This window comes from Bufo gargarizans, chromosome 6 (genome assembly GCF_014858855.1).
Source record: "Bufo gargarizans isolate SCDJY-AF-19 chromosome 6, ASM1485885v1, whole genome shotgun sequence".
Taxonomy (NCBI): Eukaryota; Metazoa; Chordata; class Amphibia; order Anura; family Bufonidae; genus Bufo; species Bufo gargarizans.
This window is the reverse complement of record NC_058085.1, coordinates 177,952,904-177,970,322: the sequence shown is the minus strand read 5'-3', so window position 1 is coordinate 177,970,322 and position 17,419 is coordinate 177,952,904.

Sequence of the window (17,419 nt, the reverse complement as noted above, 5' to 3'; positions counted from 1 at the left end):
GGCCCAGCACCCAGGCAGAGGAGAGAGGTCCCGTAACAGACAATCTGGCTTCATGTCAGCAGAGAATTAGTCTGCATGTCATAGCAGAGAATCAGGCTTCACGTCAGCCACCACTGCAACAGTCCATTGTCATAAATTCAGGCCCAGCACCCAGGCAGAGGAGAGAGGTCCCGTAACAGACAATCTGGCTTCATGTCAGCAGAGAATCAGTCTGCATGTCATAGCAGAGAATGAGGCTTCACGTCACCCACCACTGCAACAGTCCATTTTCATAAATTTAGGCCCAGCACCCAGGCAGAGGAGAGAGGTCCCGTAACAGAGGATCTGGCTTCATGTCAGCAGAGAATCAGTCTGCATGTCATAGCAGAGAATCAGGCTTCACGTCAGCCACCACTGCAACAGTCCATTGTCATAAATTTAGGCCCAGCACCCAGGCAGAGGAGAGAGTTCCCGTAACAGACAATCTGGCTTCATGTCAGCAGAGAATTAGTCTGCATGTCATAGCAGAGAATCAGGCTTCACGTCAGCCACCACTGCAACAATCCATTGGCATATATTTAGGCCTAGCACACAGGCAGAGGAGAGAGGTCCCGTAACAGACAATCTGGCTTCATGTCAGCAGAGAATCAGTCTTCATATCATAGCAGAGAATCAGGCTTCACGTCAGCCACCAATGCAACAGTCCATTGTCAGATATTTAGGCCCAGCACCCAGGCAGAGGAGAGAGGTCCCGTAACAGACAATCTGGCTTCATGTCAGCAGAGAATCAGTCTGCATGTCATAGCAGAGAATGAGGCTTCACGTCAGCCACCACTGCAACAATCCATTGGCATATATTTAGGCCTAGCACACAGGCAGAGGAGAGGTTCATTCAACTTTGGGTAGCCTTGCAATATAATGGTAAAATGAAAATAAAAATAGGATTGAATGAGGAAGTGCCCTGGAGTCCAATAATATATGGTTATGGGGAGGTAGTTAATGTCTAATCTGGACAAGGGACGGACAGGTCCTGTGGGATCCATGCCTGGTTCATTTTTATGAACGTCAGCTTGTCCACATTGGCTGTAGACAGGCGGCTGCGTTTGTCTGTAATGACGCCCCCTGCCGTGCTGAATACACGTTCAGACAAAACGCTGGCTGCCGGGCAGGCCAGCACCTCCAAGGCATAAAAGGCTAGCTCTGGCCACGTGGACAATTTAGAGACCCAGAAGTTGAATGGGGCCGAACCATCAGTCAGTACGTGGAGGGGTGTGCACACGTACTGTTCCACCATGTTAGTGAAATGTTGCCTCCTGCTAACACGTTGCGTATCAGGTGGTGGTGCAGTTAGCTGTGGCGTGTTGACAAAAGTTTTCCACATCTCTGCCATGCTAACCCTGCCCTCAGAGGAGCTGGCCGTGACACAGCTGCCTTGGCGACCTCTTGCTCCTCCTCTGCCTTGGCCTTGGGCTTCCACTTGTTCCCCTGTGACATTTGGGAATGCTCTCAGTAGCGCGTCTACCAACGTGCGCTTGTACTCGCGCATCTTCCTATCACGCTCCAGTGCAGGAAGTAAGGTGGGCACATTGTCTTTGTAGCGTGGATCCAGCAGGGTGGCAACCCAGTAGTCCGCACAGGTTAAAATGTGGGCAACTCTGCTGTCGTTGCGCAGGCACTGCAGCATGTAGTCGCTCATGTGTGCCAGGCTGCCCAGGGGTAAGGACAAGCTGTCCTCTGTGGGAGGCGTATCGTCATCGTCCTGCCTTTCCCCCCAGCCACGCACCAGTGATGGACCCGAGCTGCGTTGGGTGCCACCCCGCTGTGACCATGCTTCATCCTCATCCTCCTCCACCTCCTCCTCATCCTCGTCCTCCTCGTCCTCCAGTAGTGGGCCCTGTCTGGCCACATTTGTACCTGGCCTCTGCTGTTGCCAAAAACCTCCCTCTGAGTCACTTCGAAGAGACTGGCCTGAAAGTGCTAAAAATGACCCCTCTTCCTCCTCCTCCTCCTCCTCCTGGGCCACCTCCTCTTCCATCATCGCCCTAAGTGTTTTCTCAAGGAGACATAGAAGTGGTATTGTAACGCTGATAACGGTGTCATCGCCACTGGCCATGTTGGTGGAGTACTCGAAACAGCGCAACAGGGCACACAGGTCTCGCATGGAGGCCCAGTCATTGGTGGTGAAGTGGTGCTGTTCTGTAGTGCGACTGACCCGTGCGTGCTGCAGCTGAAACTCCACTATGGCCTGCTGCTGCTCGCACAGTCTGTCCAGCATGTGCAAGGTGGAGTTCCACCTGGTGGGCACGTCGCATATGAGGCGGTGAGCGGGAAGGCCGAAGTTACGCTGTAGCGCAGACAGGCGAGCAGCGGCAGGATGTGAACGCCGGAAGCGCGAACAGACGGCCCGCACTTTATGCAGCAGCTCTGACATGTCGGGGTAGTTGTGAATGAACTTCTGCACCACCAAATTCAGCACATGCGCCAAGCAAGGGATGTGCGTCAAATTGGCTAGTCCCAGAGCTGCAACGAGATTTCGCCCATTATCACACACCACCAGGCCGGGCTTGAGGCTCACCGGCAGCAACCACTCGTCGGTCTGTTGTTCAATACCCCGCCACAACTCCTGTGCGGTGTGGGGCCTGTCCCCCAAACATATGAGTTTCAGAATGGCCTGCTGACGTTTACCCCGGGCTGTGCTGAAGTTGGTGGTGAAGGTGTGTGGCTGACTGGATGAGCAGGTGGAAGAAGAGGAGGAGGAAGCCGAGAAGGAGGAGGTGGCAACAGGAGGCAAAGAATGTTGCCCTGCGATCCTTGGCGGCGGAAGGACGTGCGCCAAACAGCTCTCCGCCTGGGGCCCAGCTGCCACTACATTTACCCAGTGTGCAGTTAGGGAGATATAGCGTCCCTGGCCGTGCTTACTGGTCCACGTATCTGTGGTTAGGTGGACCTTGCTACAGATGGCGTTGCGCAGTGCACACTTGATTTTATCGGATACTTGGTTGTGCAGGGAAGGCACGGCTCTCTTGGAGAAGTAGTGCCGGCTGGGAACAACATACTGTGGGACAGCAAGCGACATGAGCTGTTTGAAGCTGTCTGTGTCCACCAGCCTAAATGACAGCATTTCATAGGCCAGTAGTTTAGAAATGCTGGCATTCAGGGCCAGGGATCGAGGGTGGCTAGGTGGGAATTTACGCTTTCTATCAAATGTTTGTGAGATGGAGAGCTGAACGCTGGCGTGTGACATGGTTGAGACGCTTGGTGACGGAGGTGGTGGTGGTGGTGTTGGTGGTACATCCCCTGTTTGCTGGGCGGCAGGTGCCAACGTTCCTCCAGAGGCGGAGGAAGAGGCCGAGGCGGCAGCAGCAGAATAGGCCGAGGCGGCAGCAGCAGAAGAGGTAGCAGGGGGAGCCTGAGTGACTTCCTTGGTTTTAAGGTGTTTACTCCACTGCAGTTCATGCTTTGCATGCAGGTGCCTGGTCATGCAGGTTGTGCTCAGGTTCAGAACGTTAATGCCTCGCTTCAGGCTCTGATGGCACAGCGTGCAAACCACTCGGGTCTTGTCGTCAGCACATTGTTTGAAGAAGTGCCATGCCAGGGAACTCCTTGAAGCTGCCTTTGGGGTGCTCGGTCCCAGATGGCGGCGGTCAGTAGCAGGCGGAGTCTCTTGGCGGCGGGTGTTCTGCTTTTGCCCACTGCTCCCTCTTTTGCTACGCTGTTGGCTCGGTCTCACCACTGCCTCTTCCTCCGAACTGTGAAAGTCAGTGGCACGACCTTCATTCCATGTGGGGTCTAGGACCTCATCGTCCCCTGCATCGTCTTCCACCCAGTCTTGATCCCTGACCTCCTGTTCAGTCTGCACACTGCAGAAAGACGCAGCAGTTGGCACCTGTGTTTCGTCATCATCAGAGACATGCTGAGGTGGTATTCCCATGTCCTCATCATCAGGAAACATAAGTGGTTGTGCGTCAGTGCATTCTATGTCTTTCACCGCTGGGGAAGGGCTAGGTGGATGCCCTTGGGAAACCCTGCCAGCGGAGTCTTCAAACAGCATAAGAGACTGCTGCATAACTTGAGGCTGAGACAGTTTCCCTGGTATGCATGGGGGTGATGTGACAGACTGATGGGGTTGGTTTTCAGGCGCCATCTGTGCGCTTTCTGCAGAAGACTGGGTGGGAGATAATGTGAACGTGCTGGATCCACTGTCGGCCACCCAATTGACTAATGCCTGTACCTGCTCAGGCCTTACCATCCTTAGAACGGCATTGGGCCCCACCATATATCGCTGTAAATTCTGGCGGCTACTGGGACCTGAGGTAGTTGGTACACTAGGACGGGTGGATGTGGCAGAACGGCCACGTCCTCTCCCAGCACCAGAGGGTCCACTAACACCACCACGACCATGTCCACGTCCGCGTCCCTTACTAGATGTTTTTCTCATTGTTATGGTTCACCACAACAACAAATATATTATTTGGCCCAATGTATTGTATTCAAATTCAGCGGGATATAAATTTGAGGCCTAGTATTTAGGCGCTGGGTGACCGGTATGGATTTAGTGACAGAATTAGACTTGGAAATGCACAGAAGCGTGTGTGTGAAGTTATTCTGAATGACCCTATGTGCACCTTGAATATTATATACCCTTTTTGGGATAGATTTCAAATAGCTCTGATATAGCAGGAACCACTAAATTATGAAATTGCTAAATTGGGAATTGTATTTCAACCCAGAACAAAAAATGTGCTTTGACGGACACTAAATATCTTGCCCAGCAACAACAGTACAGCGGTAACGAGAGATTTAGCAGGATATAAATTTGAGGCCTAGTATTTAGGCGCTGGGTGACAGGTATGGGTTTAGTGACAGAATTAGACTTGGAAATACACAGTAGCGGGTGTGTGTGAAGTTATTCTGAATGACCCAATGTACACCTTGAATATTATATACCCTTTTAGGGATAGATTTCAAATAGCTCTGATATAGCAGAAACCACTAAATTATGAAATTGCTAAATTGGGAATTGTACTTCAACCCAGAACAAAAAATGTGCTTTGACGGACACTAAATAACTTGCCCAGCTACAACAGGACAGCGGTAACGAGAGATTTAGCGGGATATAAATTTGAGGCCTAGTATTTAGGCGCTGGGTGACCGGTATGGATTTAGTGACAGAATTAGACTGGGATATGGCCAAAAAATAACCACACTATTGCTGGTTAAATGCACTTGGTGACGGGCGCAGCTTGCCCCTGATGTAGTATATGGCCAAAAAATGAACAGACTATTGCTGGTTAAATGCACTTGGTGTCACAGCTTGACCAACCACACTACTGAGGGTTAAATGCACTTGGTGACGGGCGCAGCTTGCCCCTGATGTAGTATATGGCCAAAAAATAAACAGACTATTGCTGGTTAAATGCACTTGGTGTGACAGCTTCACCCTGATGTAGGCTTTAGCCAGAAAACAACCACACCATTGAGGGTTAAATGCACTTGGTGACAGGCGCAGCTTGCCCCTGATTTTGTATATGGCCAAAAAATGAACAGACTATTGCTGGTTAAATGCACTTGGTGTGACAGCTTCACCCTGATGTAGGCTTTAGCCAAAAAACAACCACACCATTGAGGGTTAAATGCACTTGGTGACAGGCGCAGCTTGCCCCTGATTTTGTATATGGCCAAAAAATGAACAGACTATTGCTGGTTAAATGCACTTGGTGTGACAGCTTCACCCTGATGTAGGCTTTAGCCAAAAAACAACCACACCATTGAGGGTTAAATGCACTTGGTGACAGGCGCAGCTTGCCCCTGATTTTGTATATGGCCAAAAAATGAACAGACTATTGCTGGTTAAATGCACTTGGTGTGACAGCTTCACCCTGATGTAGGCTTTAGCCAAAAAACAACCACACCATTGAGGGTTAAATGCACTTGGTGACAGGCGCAGCTTGCCCCTGATTTTGTATATGGCCAAAAAATGAACAGACTATTGCTGGTTAAATGCACTTGGTGTGACAGCTTCACCCTGATGTAGGCTTTAGCCAAAAAACAACCACACCATTGAGGGTTAAATGCACTTGGTGACAGGCGCAGCTTGCCCCTGATTTTGTATATGGCCAAAAAATGAACAGACTATTGCTGGTTAAATGCACTTGGTGTGACAGCTTCACCCTGATGTAGGCTTTAGCCAAAAAACAACCACACCATTGAGGGTTAAATGCACTTGGTGACAGGCGCAGCTTGCCCCTGATTTTGTATATGGCCAAAAAATGAACAGACTATTGCTGGTTAAATGCACTTGGTGTGACAGCTTCACCCTGATGTAGGCTTTAGCCAAAAAACAACCACACCATTGAGGGTTAAATGCACTTGGTCGCAGCTTGTGCTGGCGCACCACAAGACACAAAATGGCCGCCGATCACCCCAGAAAAATGTGACTGACAAACGGTCTGGGCAGCCTAAAAACAGTGAGCAATTGAGGATCAGCAGCTCAATGATCCACAGCTGCAGATCGATCAGTTAATCAAGTCCTTTGGAGGAGTTAATCTGCCTAATCTCGCCCTACTGTCGCAGCCGCAACCTCTCCCTACGCTAATCAGAGCAGAGTGACGGGCGGCGCTATGTGACTCCAGCTTAAATAGAGGCTGGGTCACATGGTGCTCTGGCCAATCACAGCCATGCCAATAGTAGGCATGGCTGTGATGGCCTCTTGGGGCAAGTAGTATGACGCTTGTTGATTGGCTGCTTTGCAGCCTTTCAAAAAGCGCCAAGAAAGCGTCACAAAAGCGCCAAGAAAGCGACGAACACCGAACCCGAACCCGGACTTTTACGAAAATGTCCGGGTTCGGGTCCGTGTCACGGACACCCCAAAATTCGGTACGAACCCGAACTATACAGTTCGAGTTCGCTCATCCCTAGTTGTGACCTATACCTGGTTGAGGGAAAATAACAGTGGGCACTGATCACCCTGAGAGACCTCCTTTTAAATGCCTGCTGACCAATCCCAGGGTGCCAAGTGTCCACTACCATAGGTGAACAAATTGCCCTGCACCTGAGTACAAGGCCTAAGGCAATCACAAGTTGATTAACCCATGGCTGGCTCCCTAATCCACTTTGCTCTGGTGAGTCAGTATAATATGCGCCACTGGTCGACGAAGTACATAAGAAGCTCGTACTCGCGACCGTGTATCCCTTTGCGAACCTGCCCTCGTGCGTACGCACGGATGCATGATTGACTCAGCGCGAGTATGCGAGCGCGTGGACCCAGATGCGGAAACGGAAGCCGCAGGAGACACCGGAGACAACCCTGGCCGCGGCGTCTTGTCACTCGCCTGGCCACTCCGTCCCCGGGACTCCGACGGTCCTCCCCTCCGATGTCCACGCGAACGCATCTCCGCACTGGCTCGCAAAGGGGTCAGCGCTGGTGCATCAGAGACACGCATAACCTGTCCCGCAACTCCACGAGGACCCCTCTTGGTTCCCCTGGAGTGCAAAGCAGGTGAGGATCTTACACTGTGGTTGATACAGAAGGTATTGTGTCACTGACAATGTTAAATATGTGCTGGCTTCAATCTATTTGCCATTTTTATCATCAATTGAGCCTTTAAGTAGGTTGCTGAGTCTTTATAACCAAATTTGTGATGCTAGATTAGATCAGAAATCAGACAACGGGGGTGAGTGGTTGGAGGCACCTGCATTTTTTGCATGTTTCTCAGAAAAATTTACCATAACTACCATAGCAGCAAAGCAGGTGACTGCTATGGGGCATAGGGCAAGAGGGGGCCCGGTCTTAGCTGGGATTATCTCCTCTTCTACTGGAGGTGAAAACCTAGTAGTGGAGTGGAAAATGGTAGTGGTAGTAGAGGTAGTGGAAAATGGCCTAAAGGTCATTGAAAAGGTTTTAGGCAGAAACCCTTCTGTCCTGTGTAGGGGCATGGTTTGATTCTTGCTATGGGACCCTTACTTCTCTGTGTACGTCACTGGGTGCGAGAAGTGATTTTGACCATGTTCCACGTTTGGTAGATATTAAACCTTTACATAAGTGTAGATCAAGATTTTACATCCTGAATTCATACTGGTTGAAATTGAAGGACCAACATGTCATCTTGGAGTATTAATTGAAAGGTGTTTTGGAAGTGGAAGTAATCAGATATGATTGGTATGGGATATTTATAAGATCATCACCAGGGGAGCATTATTAAAATATGTTTTGGATATAAACAAGAATAAAGATAATACATTGGAGTAATTGAAAGAACAGGTAGTCAGTGCTGAGGAAGAATATTTTAAATGTTCTCCAGATGAAAATAAGGCTAGATGGGTGGGTGAAGACTCTGTATCCTTTGTATGAATTGCAGAATGGACTATTAGGAGGAGTGGAATTAAAGGAGTTAGTGAATGAGATGACCATACTACCCCCTCCCCCTACCCCACCCGGTACTAGCCAAAATAATTTAGGGCTGCATTACACCAACAGATTATTTGACAGATTTTCTGAGCAATCATTGGTCAGATGGCCATTTGCACATAAGTTGCAACAAAGGAAAAAAATATTGAAGTGATTTGAGGAGATGAAGGGAATATTATTGCAGAAGTAAGTATAATTTTGGAAACATTTAAATCCATTTATGAGGATTTATAAAAGTCTAAGGACTCCATAACTATACTGATACAAAATCTTTCTAAAATTAAAGGGAACCTGTCATCAACTTTATGCTGCCCATACTAACGGCAGCAGAAAGTAGAGACAGGTGAGTTTATTTCAGAGGTCTGTCATTTAAAAATTAAAAGTAAGTGGTTGCCGAGAACTAACATCACAATCATTGCAGACTGGTAGTGTTAATCGAGCATGCTCGGCACATGACGGAATTTGGCCAAATACCGCATGTTCTCGAGTGCTGCCCTCATTGTAATGCTGTAGCGATGTTGGTTACTGGCATTACAGTGATTGGCTGGCCGGAACCTATTAAGCACCCAATGATGCGTGCTTGGCTCAGTCTTAGGCCTCATGCACACGACGTGACGTATTTTGAAGTCCGCAAACCGCGAATCCGCAAAAAACAGAAGCCGCCCATGTGCCTTCCGCAATTTGCGGAACGGAACAGGCGGCCCATTGTAGAAATGCCTATTCTTGTCCGCATCACGGACAAGAATAAGATGCTATTTTTTTTTTTTTTGCGGGGCCATAGAACGGAGCAAAGGATGCGGACAGCACATGGAGTGCTGTCCGCATCTTTTGCGGCCCCATTGAAGTGAATGGGTCCGCATCCGAGCCGCAAAAACTGCGGCTCCGATGCGGACCACAACTACGGACTACAGTCGTGTGTATGAGGCCTTAGGGAGAGCTGTGCTGAGGAAGAGACAAACAGTGTAGGGAGTGATATAGAAATCATTTTATTAGAAAAACTTTTCAGAGACCCCAAAGTCCTTTTAAGGACTATTGTTGTGTGTGGCAGCAGCAATATGTATATATATATATATATATATATATATATATATATACACTCACCTAAATAATTATTAGTGACACCTGTTCTATTTATCATTAATGCGATTATCTAGTCAACCAATCACATGGCACTTGCTTAAATGCATGTAGGGTTGAGGTCCTGGTCAAGACAATCTCCTGAACTCCAAACTGAATGTCAGAATGGGAAAGAAAGGTGGGCTACAACAGCAGAGGACCCCACAGGGTACCACTCATCTCCACTACAAATAGGAAAAAGAGGCTAAAATTTGCACGAGCTCACCAAAATTGGACTGTTGAAGACTGGAAAAATGTTGCCTGGTCTGATGAGTCTCGATTTCTGTTGAGACATTCAAATGGTAGAGTCCGAATTTGGTGTAAACAGAATGAGAACATGTATCCATTATGCCTTGTTACCACTATGCAGGCTGGTGGTGGTGGTGTAATGGTGTGGGGGATGTTTTCTGGGCACACTTTAGGCCCCTTAGTGCCAATTGGCCATCGTTTAAATGCCACAGGCTACCTGAGCATTGTTTCTGACCATGTCCATCCCTTCATGACCACCATGTACCCATCCTCTGATGGCTACTTCCAGCAGGATAATGCACCATGTCACAAAGCTCGAATTATTTCAAATTGGTTTCTTCAACATGACAATGAGTTCACTGTACTAAAATGGCCCCCACAGTCACCAGATCTCAACCCAATAGAGCATCTTTGGGATGTGGTGGAACGGGAGCTTCGTGCCCTGGATGTGCATCCCTCAAATCTCCATCAACTGCAAGATGCTATCCTATCAATATGGGCCAACATTTCTAAAGAATGCTATCAGCACCTTGTTGAATCAATGCCACGTGAAATTAAGGCAGTTCTGAAGGCAAAAGGGGGTCCAACACCATATTAGTATGGTGTTCCTAATAATTCTTTAGGTGAGTGTATATATTTAGCACAACCTGTGCTAAATTGCTAAATCTTAACAGACCCAAAAGTCCTTTTAAGGACTATCGTTGTGTGTGGCAGCAGCAATATTTATTTTTAGTGCAAACTGCACTAAATAGCTAAACCTTTACAGACGCAAAAGTCCTATTAAGGACTGTTGTGTGTGGCAGCAATATCTATTTTTAGTGCACCCTTTGCTAAATAGCGTGTAATAGTTAGGCCGCTGCAGACAGAGACATTAGCTGCACCACATCTCCTGTATAAAGTGTGCACATCCCAAAAATATCTGGGCCATCCAGTGTACTTTTTCAAAAGACTGTGTCCGATGCGGACAGTTACATTAGCTGCGCCACATCTCCAGTGTAAAGTGTGCACATCCCAAAAATTTCTGTGACATCCAGTGTCCTTTTTCCGTAGACTATGTCCGCTGCGGACAGTGACATAAGCTGCGCCACATCCCCAGTGTAAAGTGTGCGCATCCCAAAAATATCTGTGACATCTAGTGTCCTTTTTCAGTAGACGGTGTCCGCTGCGGACAGTGACATTATCTGTGCCATATTTCCAGTGTAAAGTGTGCGTATCACAAAAATTTTGATTACATCTATTGTACTTTTTCAGTAGACGGTGTCCGCTGCGGACAATGACATTAGCTGTGCCACATCTCCAGTGTAAAGTGTGCACATCCCAAAAATATCTGTGACATCCAGTGTCCATTTTCAATAGGCGGTGTCCGCTTCTGACAGTGATATTACCAGTGCCACATCTGCAGTGTAACGTGTGCGCTGAAAAACATGTATCTGTGACATACAGTGTACTTTTTCAATAGACGGTGTCCGCTTCTGACAGTGACATTAGCTGCACAACATCTCCTGTGTAAAGTGTGCGCATCCAAAAAATATCTGTGACATACAGGGTACTTTTCAATAGACAGTGACTGCTTCTGACATTACCAGTGCCACAACCAGTGCAGTGTAATGTGTGCTCTGAAAAAAATTATCTGTAGATGCTGCGGACAGTGACATTACCAGTGGTACCTCTCCTGTATAACATTTCCTCATCCCAAATACCTGTGGCATTCCCTATAATTTTTTATTAGCCGCTGGTGACAGCATTGACATTATCTGCAGGATATCTCCTGTGTGACGTTTCCACATCCAAAATACCTTTTTAAATTTGTTTGCGCATAGACTTCTAAATCCTACACTACTGTACGTGTGGCAGACTTTCAAGCATATATAACATTTAATATGAAGAAGGCGAGCAGTAAGGGACCGGGCAGTGGCCGTGATTCTGATGGTGCACGCAGAGGCCGTGGCCCTGGGCGCGGTGAAACTGTGCCTGCTGCAAGAACACACAAAAAACAATCATCCACAATACCTAGCTTCAGGTCCCAGTTTGCAGGGCGGTGCAGGACACCAGTCTTGAAGTCAGACCAGTGCGACCAGGTGGTCGGTTGGATTGCAGCAGATAATGCTTCTAGTCGCTTAAGCACCACCCTGTCTTCCACCAAGTCCAGTCTCAGTAGCCTAGAGTCTGCTCAACACAGTTCTCACCCTGATCCTCCTTCCTCCCACCATGGACAGTCTGGGCAAACAAGTGATCCCACACTCAAATATTCAGAGGAGCGCCATTCCTTGATTTGGCCCTCCTGCCAAGCACGCTTAAAGAGGGACAGATCTTGTGCCCTGATTCCCAAACTCTTGAGCATCCACAGTTACAACAAGATGACGGTGGGGAGTGGAAATTACTGTTTAATGAGGTGGATGATGATGAGACACAGTTGCCAATAAGTCAACGGCAATTAGTGTCTCAAGAGGTTGATGAAGAGGATCAGACACAGTTGTCAATCACTGAGGATGTGGTTAGGTCAACAAGTCAGGAGGATGAGCCGAGTGAGGAAGTGGAAGAGGAGGTGGTGGACAATGAAGTCACTTACCCAACCTAAGTAGGTGGAAAGCCGAGCGAGGACAGCAGTACAGAGGGGGATCGATCTGCTGCAGTGTGCTCCTCCTCCTCCCTGGCACCATCCTCCTCTGACTCCTCTTCAGAATCTGTTGTTGACTTGTCTCAGATGGAGTAGCCCCCCCTGGGAATTGATCCAGCAGTGCGACTTCCTCATCTTCCTGCTCCTCGGCGCTTGATCAATGACACAATGCAATGCATGCTCCAGAAAGAAGGCGTACCTGTCACTGATGGCGCCCTAGCTGCTCCTAATCAGTTTGGTGATCTCATCAAATGGTCGCAGAAGTTTGCATGTGTGCGCATGAGCAGCCATTGGCATGGTGAAAAAAAAAAAAAGATACCCAGAACCTGTCCTGCCGCAGAGTTTGTACAGGTAGTCATTAACTGCACGTTTCTGCTGGAGCAACCTATTAAGAATATACAAGGTGGAGTTCCATTGCGTCGGGCAGTCACAAATCATATGTCTGACGGGCAGGTGGTGTCGCCGCTGAATGTCAGCAAGGCGAGCCATGGCCGTGTAAGATCTTCTGAAATGGCCAGAGATTTTCCTGGCCTGCCGCAAGACGTCCTGGACCCGGGGTATTTGGCAACAAATCGCTGTACGACTAAGTTCAGTACATGCGCCATGCACGGCATGTGTGTAATTTTGCCCTGTTTCAGCGCGCTTAGCAGATTGGCACCGTTGTCGCACACCACTTTACCAACTGTCAAATTGAGCAGGGTTAGCCACTGATCTGCCTGTGACCGCAAAGCTGAAAGGAGTGAAGGACTGGGGTGGCTCATGGCTTCCAGGCACAACAGACACAGCACAGCATGGCAACGCCTCACCTGGCACGTATAATAGGTTCTGGGGATCTTGGGGGGCACAGCGGAAAAGACGGTAGCAGTGTAAAAGGAGGAGTCAGCCGAGGAGGAGAGGGAGGATGGAGTAGGAGAAAGAGAAGAAGAGGCAGGCCTGCCTGCAATCCTGTGGCGGTAAAACCAAATCTACACGGGTGCCACGGGTGCATGCTTGACGGCCGTCAGAAGGTTCACCCAGTGAGCAGTAAAAGTTATGTACCTTCCCTGCCCGTGTTTTCTAGACCACGTGTCTGTGGTCAGATGTATCTTTGCACAGACACTGTGTGCCATAGATACATTCACTTGCCGCTGAACGTGGCCATATAGCTCTGGGATACCCTTCTGGGAGAAATATTTCCTTCCGGGGACCTTACATTGTGGTATTCCAATGGGCACAAATTTTCTAAAGGCCTCCGAGTCCACTAGTTTATATGGCAGTAGTTGGTGGGCTAGCAGTTCTGACAAGCCAGTTGTCAGCCGTTGGGCAAGTGGACGGTGAGCGCCGGGAGTGTGGCTTTGTGGGTTCTGACAGTGTTGCTCCCACTGGGCTCAGTGATGGGAGGCCAGGTGCCTACTTAAGGCGGTCATCCCTAGGTAAGTGTTGGGCTTACCGCTACTTGTGTGTTGACAGCACAGGCTGCAGATGGCAACACTATTGTCAGCAGCAGACACATTAAAAAAAAGACCACAATGCGGAGCCATGTGCCGGCGTTCCTGGGAGCGCCAGATGTGACCGTGCATAGTGGATGTTTCGTTCCAGATACATTAGCAGTCTGCTTTTTGCCTCCTGTGTTCTGTAAGTTCTGCCTGCTTCTCCTCCCTATCTGCTGCTCCATCTCTCCCTCTGAACTCCCCTCATCTTCTTCTCTTGTGGGCACCCACGTGACATCCATCTGCACGTCATTATCGGATTCGCCACTTTCTGGGTACTGTCGTCAGACTGCTGGGTGGCGACTGTTGATACCTCCTCTTCCTGATCCAAATCCAAGAATGGCTGTTCATGGTTTTGGAATGTATGGGAAAATAATTTGAGCAGAGGGGATATGGTGGTGTTGGTGGTGTCTTTGGGGGTGGACACAACAGAGAGTGGAGGGTGCAGACAGAGAGGATGAGGAGGGTGCAGAAGCAGAAGGCTGAGTGAGCTACTCAACCAAGTCTGGTGCGTCCTTTGACGTAATCGCACGCACCTTCTGCAACTTTCCACTTAGGATCCGGCCTGGTGCACCTGCCCGACCCCTTCCACCCCTGTGGAATGGCCTGCCTCTTCCTCTGCCTGTCATTTCCAAAATGACCCTGTAACCCTATAGAAGAGCAGTATTTGTGGAGGAAGGTGTATCACACCCCTGCCTCAATCAGTTTTTTTGGGGGGCAACTGGTAAATCACACCAGTAGAATTTATTTCTTCAAATAGTGTTTGTCACTCTGTGTGGCTGCAATATCACAGCAGAACCGCACACAACTGCTGAACAATACAATTGCACTATGATATACTTTCTATGTTAGAAAGTATATTATAAGTATATTACAGCCCTTAGTATGTCACACCTATTGATAGCACACCTATACCAGTCCTTAAAAGGACTTTCATGGCCCTATTAGCTAGCGATTTGTGTCCCTAACACTCTGTCCCTGCTCCACACTGCAACCTCTCCCTACACTGGCAAAAGACTGAATGTAAAATGGCTCCCAGATCAGGTTTATTTATAAGGTAGGGGGTATGTCCGTGTGCTGAAACTTTTCAATTGGCTGACCTGTACCACCTGATGGATGTGTCATGGGTTAAAGTTCTTCACAATGTAAAATAATATGGCGGGTGCGAATATCTCCATATGTTCGCATGTTCGGTGAATCGCGAATGAGCGAAGTTCGCCACGAACTGGCCGCCGGGCAAACCGCAAGGCCATCTCTATTCCCATGCACCCCTTCCACCACAAACAAGGGTATATGGTTGAATCTTACATTGCTCATCCTCCTCCTCCACCTCCTCTTCCATCATATCAACATGCTTATTCATCGCATATAATGCCCTCACATATATGCCCTCGTGTATAATGTTTTACAGGGTCAGCTCACCAGCAGGCCTTCACCTTCAATCTTTTACAGGGTCAGCTAACCTACAGGCCCTCGCATATAATGTTTTACAGGGTCAGCTCACATGTAGGCCCTTGCATATAATAATTTACAGGGTCAGCTCACCTGCAGGACCTCACATTTAATTTTTTAGAGGGTCAGCTCACCAGCAGGCCCTCACCTACAATCTATTACAGTGTCAGCTCACCTGCAGGCCCTCGCATATAATGTTTTACAGGGTCAGCTCACCTGCAGGCCCTCGCATATAATTTTTTAGAGGGTCAGCTCACCAGCAGGCCCTCACCTACAATCTTTTACAGGGTCAGCTCACCTGTAGGCCCTCGCATATAATGTTTTATAGGGTCAGCTCATCTGCAGGCCCTCGCATATGTTTTACAGGGTCAGCTCACCTACAGTCCCTCACGTCTATTGTTTTAGAGGGTCAGCTCATCTGCAGGCCATAAATCATAATTTTTCAAGGGTGTATAATGCCCTCCTTTATGTGTAATAAAGGGTGTATTGGAGTGCCGGTTCCTTATAATTTTTGGCAGCCCTTTCACTTAGTGCATAGGGTTTATGAGTGTAAGAGTCCCACTACCTGAACAATTGTACCACAATGTGAATGAGGCCCTCCTTTATGTGATATAGAGGTTGTATTGTAGTTCCTCTTCCTTGTAATTTTTGGCAGCACTTGCAGTTTATATACAGGAAAGAGCAGGGGGTGCCTGGTTTAATGCTTGGGTTCTCCTATTGACTTCCATTGTGCACGGGTGCTTGGTAGAGCACCCAAGCTTCGTGAGGTGCTTGGCCCGAGCACCTGAGCACTTTGGTGCTCGGTCAACACTACAGACTGGGCCTGGAAAAGAGTCACGGCCACCTGAAAAGAGTCATGGTTATTCATAAATTCCTGCTTTTCCTGCCCACCTGCTGATGACTGATAGTCTTCCACATACTTTTCTCCCTTTCTCTCTAGAAGAGAACTGCCAATCATTAGCAGATGGGTGAGAGTACAGGAGATTATGAATAACCATAACTTTTCTCAAGTAGCCTTAACTCTTTTCAAGGCATGTGCTGCAATGATTATGATGCTGGTTATCAGCAATCACTTACTTTCAGCTCATGAGTGACACACTGAACGAAATTTAGCATTTCTGTAACTATTTTATGCTACCCTCAGTAAGGTTAGCATAAAGTTGATGACATGTTCACTTTAACTTGCATAAAGCATCCCAACAAATGAGGGAGAAAGTGGGGAGTGCTATTTTAGTGAAGAAAGTGATTGTATCTCTTCCAACAGACAACACAGTAGAAGCAGATGGTTTGTCTGGGGAGTTATATCAAAATGTTATAGAGATATCTTCTGTGTCCTAAATTTATAAAAAAAATAAAAAATCATGAGAAATGAAATCTTTGCCTGAACTATGACAGAGGCCTTCATAATTTTATTATTAAAAGAAAAAAGGGACACATTAAATATTCATTATTAGATACAGTATATTACAAATACACACCAAGATTTTACCCACTAGAGTTCCCGGAGTGATCCATATGTTAATCCATAAAGATCAATTTGGATTCATGCCTGGCAAGTCTACTGCCCAAAATGTTAGTAAGATTTTTATTGGTTTACAATATTCTTAAGATAGTCTGAGAGATTATCGTGTACTTATCCTCAACACGGTCAAAGCTTTTGACCAATTCAAGTGAGAGTATATACTGTATATGGTCAGTTCTGGAAGGATTTGAGTTGGTAGCCAAATTTACTTTTTGGATGAAGTTGTTATATAAAAATGCTTGTGTTAGAGTAAACATTAACAACAAGGCTTCTACATTATACATTTTTCTACGGGACACTCTTCAGGGATGCCCTTTATCACCCCTTTAGCAATAGAGCTCTTGGCCCAAGTTATTAGAGATAGAAAAGGATATCATTGGAACTATATAGGGGATTTATAATTTAAGATTTTGCTTTTGGGTCCATTCACATGTCCACAATTTTTTTATGTGGACCGCACATGGCCGGCACTGTGATAGAAATGCCTATTCTTGTCCGTGGCTGCGGACAAGAATAGGACATGCTCTATTTTTTTTGTCGATATATTTTGTGGCCCCATTGAAATGAATGGGTCCGCACCCGTTCCGCAAAATTTCAGAACGGATGCT